Source organism: Peromyscus leucopus, chromosome 3 (assembly GCF_004664715.2).
Source record: "Peromyscus leucopus breed LL Stock chromosome 3, UCI_PerLeu_2.1, whole genome shotgun sequence".
NCBI lineage: Eukaryota > Metazoa > Chordata > Mammalia > Rodentia > Cricetidae > Peromyscus > Peromyscus leucopus.
Genome location: NC_051065.1, coordinates 84,944,716 through 84,952,896, shown reverse-complemented (window position 1 = coordinate 84,952,896; position 8,181 = coordinate 84,944,716). Strand labels below are relative to the sequence as shown.

Sequence of the window (8,181 nt, the reverse complement as noted above, 5' to 3'; positions counted from 1 at the left end):
AAATTTAAAAGAACAGTGAAAAATACAGGGAGAACTGTGTACAAAGGATAAGGAATACATTTACTTTTATACTTTGGAGCATAATATGTCTCTTATACCAGGAAACAAAACAAAACATTAAAATAAGAATGAAATGATCAAGTATCTCTTGCAAATATTAAGTTAATGTCACAGTAACAGGGAGAAGGATGCACATTACAGAACATTGATAATGCAAAAAATCTATAGCTAGTGAGCTATAGATTTTTTTGGCTTCATTTTTATATCTGACATGGAGGGTGCCAAATATACTCCTATGTATCTGTTCAAGATAAATAGATATATGTTCATTTGTAATCTGATACAAAGACATTCATATTATGTTTATTAATAACTTTCAAGGTAAAATGTATATGAAAGAATAAATGTTTTCATTACCAGAAGATCCAGCAATTAGATACAAATCATTTATTATTCACAGAACATGAGTGAACCTTTAAAGAAACAGTTGTACTATGAAAATGAAGTTTAGTCACTGAGGAATGGATGGTGTATGATTTCATTCAAATGAGATTGGAGTATGAAAATAATACATAATCTGCAGTGACAGCAAAAACTTTAGTCTGTCTCACTTGTAAGCTTAAGAGAATTTTATCTAAAAACCATTTCAATGCCATGAAAATGATGTGTGTGTGTGTTTATATAGTGTGAATGGTAATGCTTATATGTGTCCATTTCTTTATGAAAAAATAGTGTGTTTGAGTGTGTATGGTAGTGCTTATTGTATGCACTTCTTTGTGAAACACTTTGATCACTTAACTTAGTCTCCTTGATTATAATTAAAGATCTAGAATGTTGAATAATTTGCTTCTATCTTGTAAACTTGCAGTGAACTAGAAGCTATGAACGCAAAGTTCTGGGAGTTTGTTTCATCCTTGAGAATAATTAGCTGTGCATATTAATTATAATCTCCTAGTTCTCTGCAATTTGGTTGTGTGTTTTTAGATAAAATGTAAGTAAATTTCAAATTGGACTAGACTTGTTTGTTAATCCATATTGACAACTTATTTGAACTACATCATCAGGTTTTCAGCATTCTGCTAGTTTGTTATTGGTCACCATATTTTGTTTAATTACTTTCACTCCTGATATAGAAGAAGAACTTTTTGAGCCATTCTTCATATGTAGGAAGCCCAGATAACTGTCTCCTCTATGTACACTGCTGTGCAGACCAGGGTATTTGCATATTGCTCCCTAGGGAGGTCCTTGGCTTGCTGGCCTGAGATAAAAGCTCTCTTGTGCTCCTGCCTTCAATAATAACTCTCCTTAATTCATCTCCTCAAAATGATGTGTCCTGTCCAGTCCCTGTTTCTGCTAATGTTCTGGATTCCAGGTAAGGATAAAGGGAGATGCAAGTGGAGAATGGGGATGGAGGGTTAGCTCTGGCTGCCTATGTGTGCTGTCCGTGTGTGATGAGGCAGATCCTGTACTCCAGGATGGGCATGTGAGGTTTAGTTATGTGATAATGAGAAATAAGAGACAGGAGCTGGGCTATGATGAAGATTCTGACTATGATGGAATGGGGTGGTTTATTCTATGAGCTTACGGACCTCCATCTCACTTTTTTTTTTTTTTGGAAAAACAAAACTGAAAACATTGATTCATATTTTAAAAAACCATAAAAGATACCAGGATGTCACTTGAAATGGATAACATAAAGGATTTCAGGAAATTTGCAAATGACTTTGTACTACTCTATTCTAATTTCAGGAACCAGTGGTGATGCTGTGCTGACCCAGACTCCACTCTCTTTGTCAGTTTCCACTGGACAGTCAGCTTCATCTCTTGCCAGTCAAGTCAGAGCCTCATATATAGTAGTGATGGAAAAACCTATTTGAATTGGTTGCTACAGAGACCAGGACAGTCTCCACAGCACCTAATTTATCAGGTGTCCAAACTTGACTCTGGAGTCCCTGATACGTTCAGTGGCAGTGGGTCTGGGGCAGATTTCACACTCAAAATCAGCAGAGTAGAGGCTGAGGATGTGGGAGTTTATTACTGCCTCCAAGGTATACATTTTCCTCCCACAGTGATGCAGAGCAGAACAAAAATCTCCTTGTTTGGGGAGGCCCGGGTGCAATGGGCTGCCTGACTGGACAGGAGCAGTCACTCTGCATCACTGTGAGAAGCAGGCACAGGGGATTTTGGGCAATTGTTTGCAGCTGAGACCTCGGCTGGATGAATGGTTTGGCTAGACCTCAAGTGACACCAATTTCTGCGCCTTCAAGCTGTAACAGCAATGGGAATATCTCTGCATTAGAAGAATTTCATCTCCTTAATTTATTTTATTCTTGAAAAATTTAAACATTTAAAATTTTTCATTGATTTCTTGAGCTTCTTTTTAATACTTCCTTTAATGATGTATTCACGTTTGTTAAATTATCATTCAACTTTTTAAATGCTGAGATTTGATCCATATTCCTTTTTATCCTTCTAAATAGATGAGAGCATTATTTTATTTATCTTTTAGAAGCATTGTGTTTATTTTATTTTCTAAAAATATGCAACCAAAAAGTTGCTATATTCATTTAGATTATTTAATTTGACTGCCTTTCAAATGCTTTTTAAGTCTTTATATTGATATTTTTAAATCTACCACAATTGTTGGCTCTAAAAATTTTATTTATGAGTTTTGTAATGCATGAGTTTCTCTTGAAAATATGCCTAAGACTTAACCCGGTTTCTTCACTGTTTCTCAATATGTGGAGATTCCATATTGCTCTGTCTCTTAGCATGGCCATGGTATTACACATGATAACGGCACTTTGGTAAATGAGAATACAATATGGACTAGGTAACTTCTAAGAAGAAGTAAAGAGTGAGAACTTTGCAGCAGTCATCCTATAGTGCCCACAAAAGAAGATTCACCAGCAACAAAGAATTCTGGGCAGATGTAGGACTGACAGAGGCCACACTTACACATTTTTACAGCTACAGAAGATTCTTTTTGCTTTCAAGTTGATCTTATATGGTGACACAGGTTAGTAGACAATGGGTACTTCATATTCTTAAAAGGCCATTTGATTTAAGTACCTTAGTATCTTTGTGATGTCTCATTTCATTCCAATGGTTTTCTTTTTTGGGGGGAGGGGTTTTGAGACAGAGTTTCTCTGTGTAGTTTTGGTGCCTGTCCTGGATCTCACTCTGTAGACAAGGCTGGCCTTGAACTCACAGAGATCCATCTGGCTCTGCCTCCCGAGTGCTAGGATTAAAGGTGTGTGCCAAACACTGCCTTGCTTCCAGTGGTTTTCTAATATACTCTAGTTGGACAATGTTTATTCTTTGCCCTTGTTCTTGTAGTGTAAACAAGAGTAGAGAAGGAATCAACCATTGTAATGTAGGTCTCCAGCAAACTTTGTAGATGGTCTCTCTGCTACCTCGAATCAATAATTTTCTATCATCTATCTCTCTGTCTATTTCTCTATCTATCTATCTATCTATCTATCTATCTATCTATCTATCAATCATCTATCTCTCTTTTTGTCTATCATCTATTTGCCTACCTATTTTTCGTCTATCATCTCTTTCTCTCTGTCTCTGTCTTTCAACACTTATATGCAGGAATGCCAGTTTATAATTTCCATCTTAGTCTCTTCCCAAAAATGCAGACCCCTTTCTCCTTCAAAATTGTCTCCCTCCTACTTTCATGTCTTCTTTTATGTAGTCATTGTTTGGAGAGTTATAGATACTTATGACCATGACCTTAATGCAAAGCTGGTCATTCTCCTCCTGGAGGTCATTTCTTTAAAAAAGTTGTTTTCCCTCTCTCCCCATCTGTATCCCTCTCTCCCTCCTCTTTATCATAATTTTAAATAGTAGTTCTCTTCCCTCTTAATTATTTCTGCTGATTAATGTTGAAATGTGGGTTTCTGTGCATTAATGACAATTAATAAGATTTGAATATGCAGGTTTTCAATCAATGCTATCTTTAAAAGCATAATGAACATAAAAGATAAACACTGAGTGAGGTAACCCAGGCTCAGAAAGACAAACATGGTATGTGCTCACTCATAGGTTGATACTAGATGTGGAACAAGGAAGACTGGACTGCTACTCAAACACCAGGGAGGCTACCTGGAAAACAGGACACCAAGAAAGACATGGGGATTGTCCAATAACGGAGAAATGGATGAGATCTACATGGATCTGGATGTGAGTGGGGTTAATGGAGGGCAAGAGTCGAAGGAAAGAGAGCTTATGGGAGCCGGAGATCCCAGCTGGATCAAGAACAGAGAGGGAGAACAAGGAATAAGAGACCATGCTAAATGAAGACCACATGGGAATAGGAAGAAGCAAAGTGCTCAAGAGGTCCACAGAAATCCACAAAGATACCTCCACAACAGACTACTGGCAATGGTCGAGAGACAGCACAACCTGACCTACTCTGGTGATAGGATGGCCAAACACCCTAACTGTTGTCTAGAAACCTCATCCAATGATGGAGGGAACCGGATGCAGAGATCCATGGCCAGGCTCCAGGTGGAGCTCCGGGAGTCCAGTTTGTGAGAAAGAGGAGGGTTTGTATGAGTGAGAATTGTTGAGACCAAGATTGGAAAAAGCACAGGGAAAAATAGCCAAACGCATGGAAACACATGAACTATGACCCAATAGCTAAGGAGCCCCCAACTGGATCAGCCCTCCTGATAAGTGAGACAGTTGATTAGCTTGATCTGTTTGGGAGGCATCCAGGCAGTGGAACCAGGACCTGTCCTCAGTGCATGAGCTGGCTGTTTGGAACCTGGGGCTTATGCAGGAACACTTGGCTCAGCCTGGGAGGAGGGGACTCGACCTGCCTGGACTGAATCTACCAAGTTGAACTCAATCCTCAGGGGAGTGTTTGCCCTGGAGGAGATGGGAATGAGGGGTGGGCTGGGGGGGGGGGGGGGGGGAGGGTGGAGAACAGGGGAATCCGAGGCTGATATGTAAAAATAAATTAAATTATAAAATCTAGAAAAAATCATCCTGAGTGAGGTAACCCAGACTCAGAAAGACAAATATGGTATGTACTCACTCATAGGAGGATACTAGATGTGAAGCAAGGATGACTGGACTGCTACTCACATCACCAGTGAGGCTACCTGTAAAACAGTACCCCAAGAAAGACACGGGGATCACCCAATGATGGAGAAATGGATGAGATCTACATGAACAGCCTGGACATGAGTTGAAGCAATGAATGGCGAGGGTCGAGGGAAAGAGAGCTGGAGATCCCACCTGGATCAAGAACAGAGAGGGAGAACAAGGAATAGGAGACCATGGTAAATGAAGACCACATGAGAAAAGGAAGAAACAAAGTGCTAAAGAGGCCCACAGAAATCCACAAAGATACCCCCACAAAAGACTGCTGGCAATGGCCGAGAGACAGCTGGGACTGACCTACTCTGTTGATGGGATGGCCAAACACCCTAATAGTTGTGCCAGAAACCCCTTCCAAGGACTGAGAAATCTGGATGCTGACATCTATGGCTAGGCCCCGAGTGGAGCGCTGGGAATCTAATTAGAGAGAAAGAGGAGGGCTTATATGAGCAAGAATTGTTGAAACCAAGGTTGGATAAATCACAGGGACAAATAGCCAAACGAATGGAAACACATGAACTATGAACCAAAGGCTGAGGGGGCCCCCAACTGGATCAGGCCCTCTGAATAGGTGAGACAGTTGATTGGCTTGATCTGTTTGGGGGGGCATCTAGGCAGTGGTACCAGGTCCTGGGCTCGCTGCATGAGATAGCTGTTTGAAACCTGGGACTTATACAGGGACGCTTGGCTCAATCTGGGAGGAGGGGACTGGACCTGCCTGGACTGAGTCTATCAGGTGGATCTCAGTCCTCAGGGGTGGCCTTGATCTGGAGGTGGTGGAAATGGGGTTGGGCTGGGGGGAAAGGGAGGGGGGCAGGAAGTGGGAGAACAAGGGAATCTGTGGCTGTTATGTAGAACTGAGTAGTATTGTAAAATAAAAGAAAAAAATAAATAAATAAACACCTTGATTCATTAAAAAAAATTTAAAAAGGAAAAGCAAACAAACAAACAAAAAGAAAAGCACTGGAAAATAAGTCATAAATTTTCCTGACTAGTGATAACCAACAACAGGTCATATGCATAACATGAAGATAACTGAAAGTGCATAGTGTAAAAGGAAGCATTTAGATTTTTTCTGCAGACTGATGAGCAAACAGAACTGAAACTTTTTGTTTCTTATATTGCAGCAAAGCAGCCAATATGACAAGTTTATAGGGCACTCTTAAACTATTTATATGCATACGTACACACTTTTATCCCTGGTGAAATAGACAAAAAGGAAAATATTTCAGGATCTACAGTCAGACAAAGGTTCCCATACAGTAAAAGTGGGTCCTATAGTGCTTCACTTTCATCAATGGTCATCAAGAAACAAAATCAGAGTGAGGGAACACTACTAGCCAAATAATTATAACAAATATTTGTGCAGTATTTTCACAATTTAGTTTCAGAAAATAACATTCTTTTTATCAAAAAACCACTCAAAACATGTTTCAAAATATAAAATACAGATAAATTTTAAAAAATTAAAAATATAATTTTATGTCATTTGTAACCATTAAACAATTAATTAGACATTAATTAAAGTAATATATAAATTAATGAAATATGCAAATAATGGAATACTCCTGAATAACAAGTAGAGTAGATCATTTTAAAAGGTACATTCAAGTTTTTCTTTAAATTAATTGAAATAAAATAAAATAAAGAAACACATAGTTCTTACATAGTTCTTGTTCAGCATAGCATTGATTCCTTGTTAACACACAGGTTCCCTAGGAGACTTCTCCTGATTGTAGCAGGTGTGAAAGACAAGATCTGTCTTTGGAAAACTTTATAAATAGTGGCATATTCTTATTATTTTTAAGCTATGTGTCAATTGTGTGAGCTTGATTTTATTTTTTTACCAGACTCACTTTAATTTCTTAAATAAAATATTTTCTAAAATGAAAAAAGGCATTTTATTAATATAGGTGTGACATGAGAAAATCACATGTATTCACTATAATAACTTGATGGCCCAACACCACCACTATAGTCACTGCTGTGAATCCTTCCGTCAGCTCCAGTGGTTTCATTACATCCTATCAACTGATTCATTCTGCTGTTCTCTCAATAGTCACTTTGCCGTAGGCAGACAAAATCTCATTTCTTTATTTTGAAATAACATCCATTTCAGATGGTAAAGATATACTTATGAATTTATTCTACTCTGAATTCATGGTGTTAGACAGTTGGGGTGAAGGAATTCTACAAAAAAGATGAAACAATGAACACAAAAGGTGCTATGCCCACAGCTGTGACACCTGTGTAGCTGTAGCAAAGCTAGCCGCTGCACTGGGGCCCAGCAGCTGAAGGTTGAGGTTAGAGCTTCCTGGAGCGAGGCCTCAAGCGGTTCCCCCACAATCAGCAGTCGTCATGCAGCCTGAGGATTCCAGGAGGCCCTGGAGGACAAGATGGCCTTGACGACAGTCCTTGTTGGCACTAATCATGCTTTTTCTCTGTATGTCTTTTCTGTGTGAGGGGCGTTGGTGGACAGCTCTAGGTGGACCCTGAGAGTGGAAATTACCTAGAGCTGATCCATATACTGGAAGCTATGATGAAGTTGGAATAGATGGGTGAATCATGAAGGAAAGAAACAACTTTGGAGTGATTTGCCTTTTATGGAAAGGCTAGCCAGGACCTAGAAAGCCTTGGTGCCTTTACAGTAAGGAAGAAAGACAGCAGATCATAGAAAATATGAAGCCAGCCCTAAGGTATTGGTATAGAGGGTATATGACAACTGGAAGGATAAGTGGATATATAGAGTGAGGAAAAATAAATGAAATTATACAAAAAGTATATAGAGAGTGAGTTAAACCTTGGCTGGTAAAATCTGGTTCCCACAGATGTGGTCTTTGGCGCGAGACAGATTTACAAAATTCTGAGATCATGCCTTAAGCAACAACCACAATAAACTCCAAGCTGCGAAAGTGATACACAAAAATAGATACTGATGTACTTTGTTATTGTCTCTTGCATTACACAGAAATAGATACTGATATACTTTGTTATTGTTTTTTGCTGATTCTGAGTAATTGTAAAAGTTAAAAGTTTGATGTAATCCCCTGCCAAGTTCCTTGATTG

General features: G+C 39.0%; 1 pseudogene; it reads left to right on the top strand.

The window, feature by feature from the left end:
* The first annotated feature begins 982 nt into the window (after positions 1-982).
* LOC114689112 lies at positions 983-2,182 on the top strand (annotated as a pseudogene).
* The last annotated feature ends 5,999 nt before the right edge of the window (positions 2,183-8,181 follow it).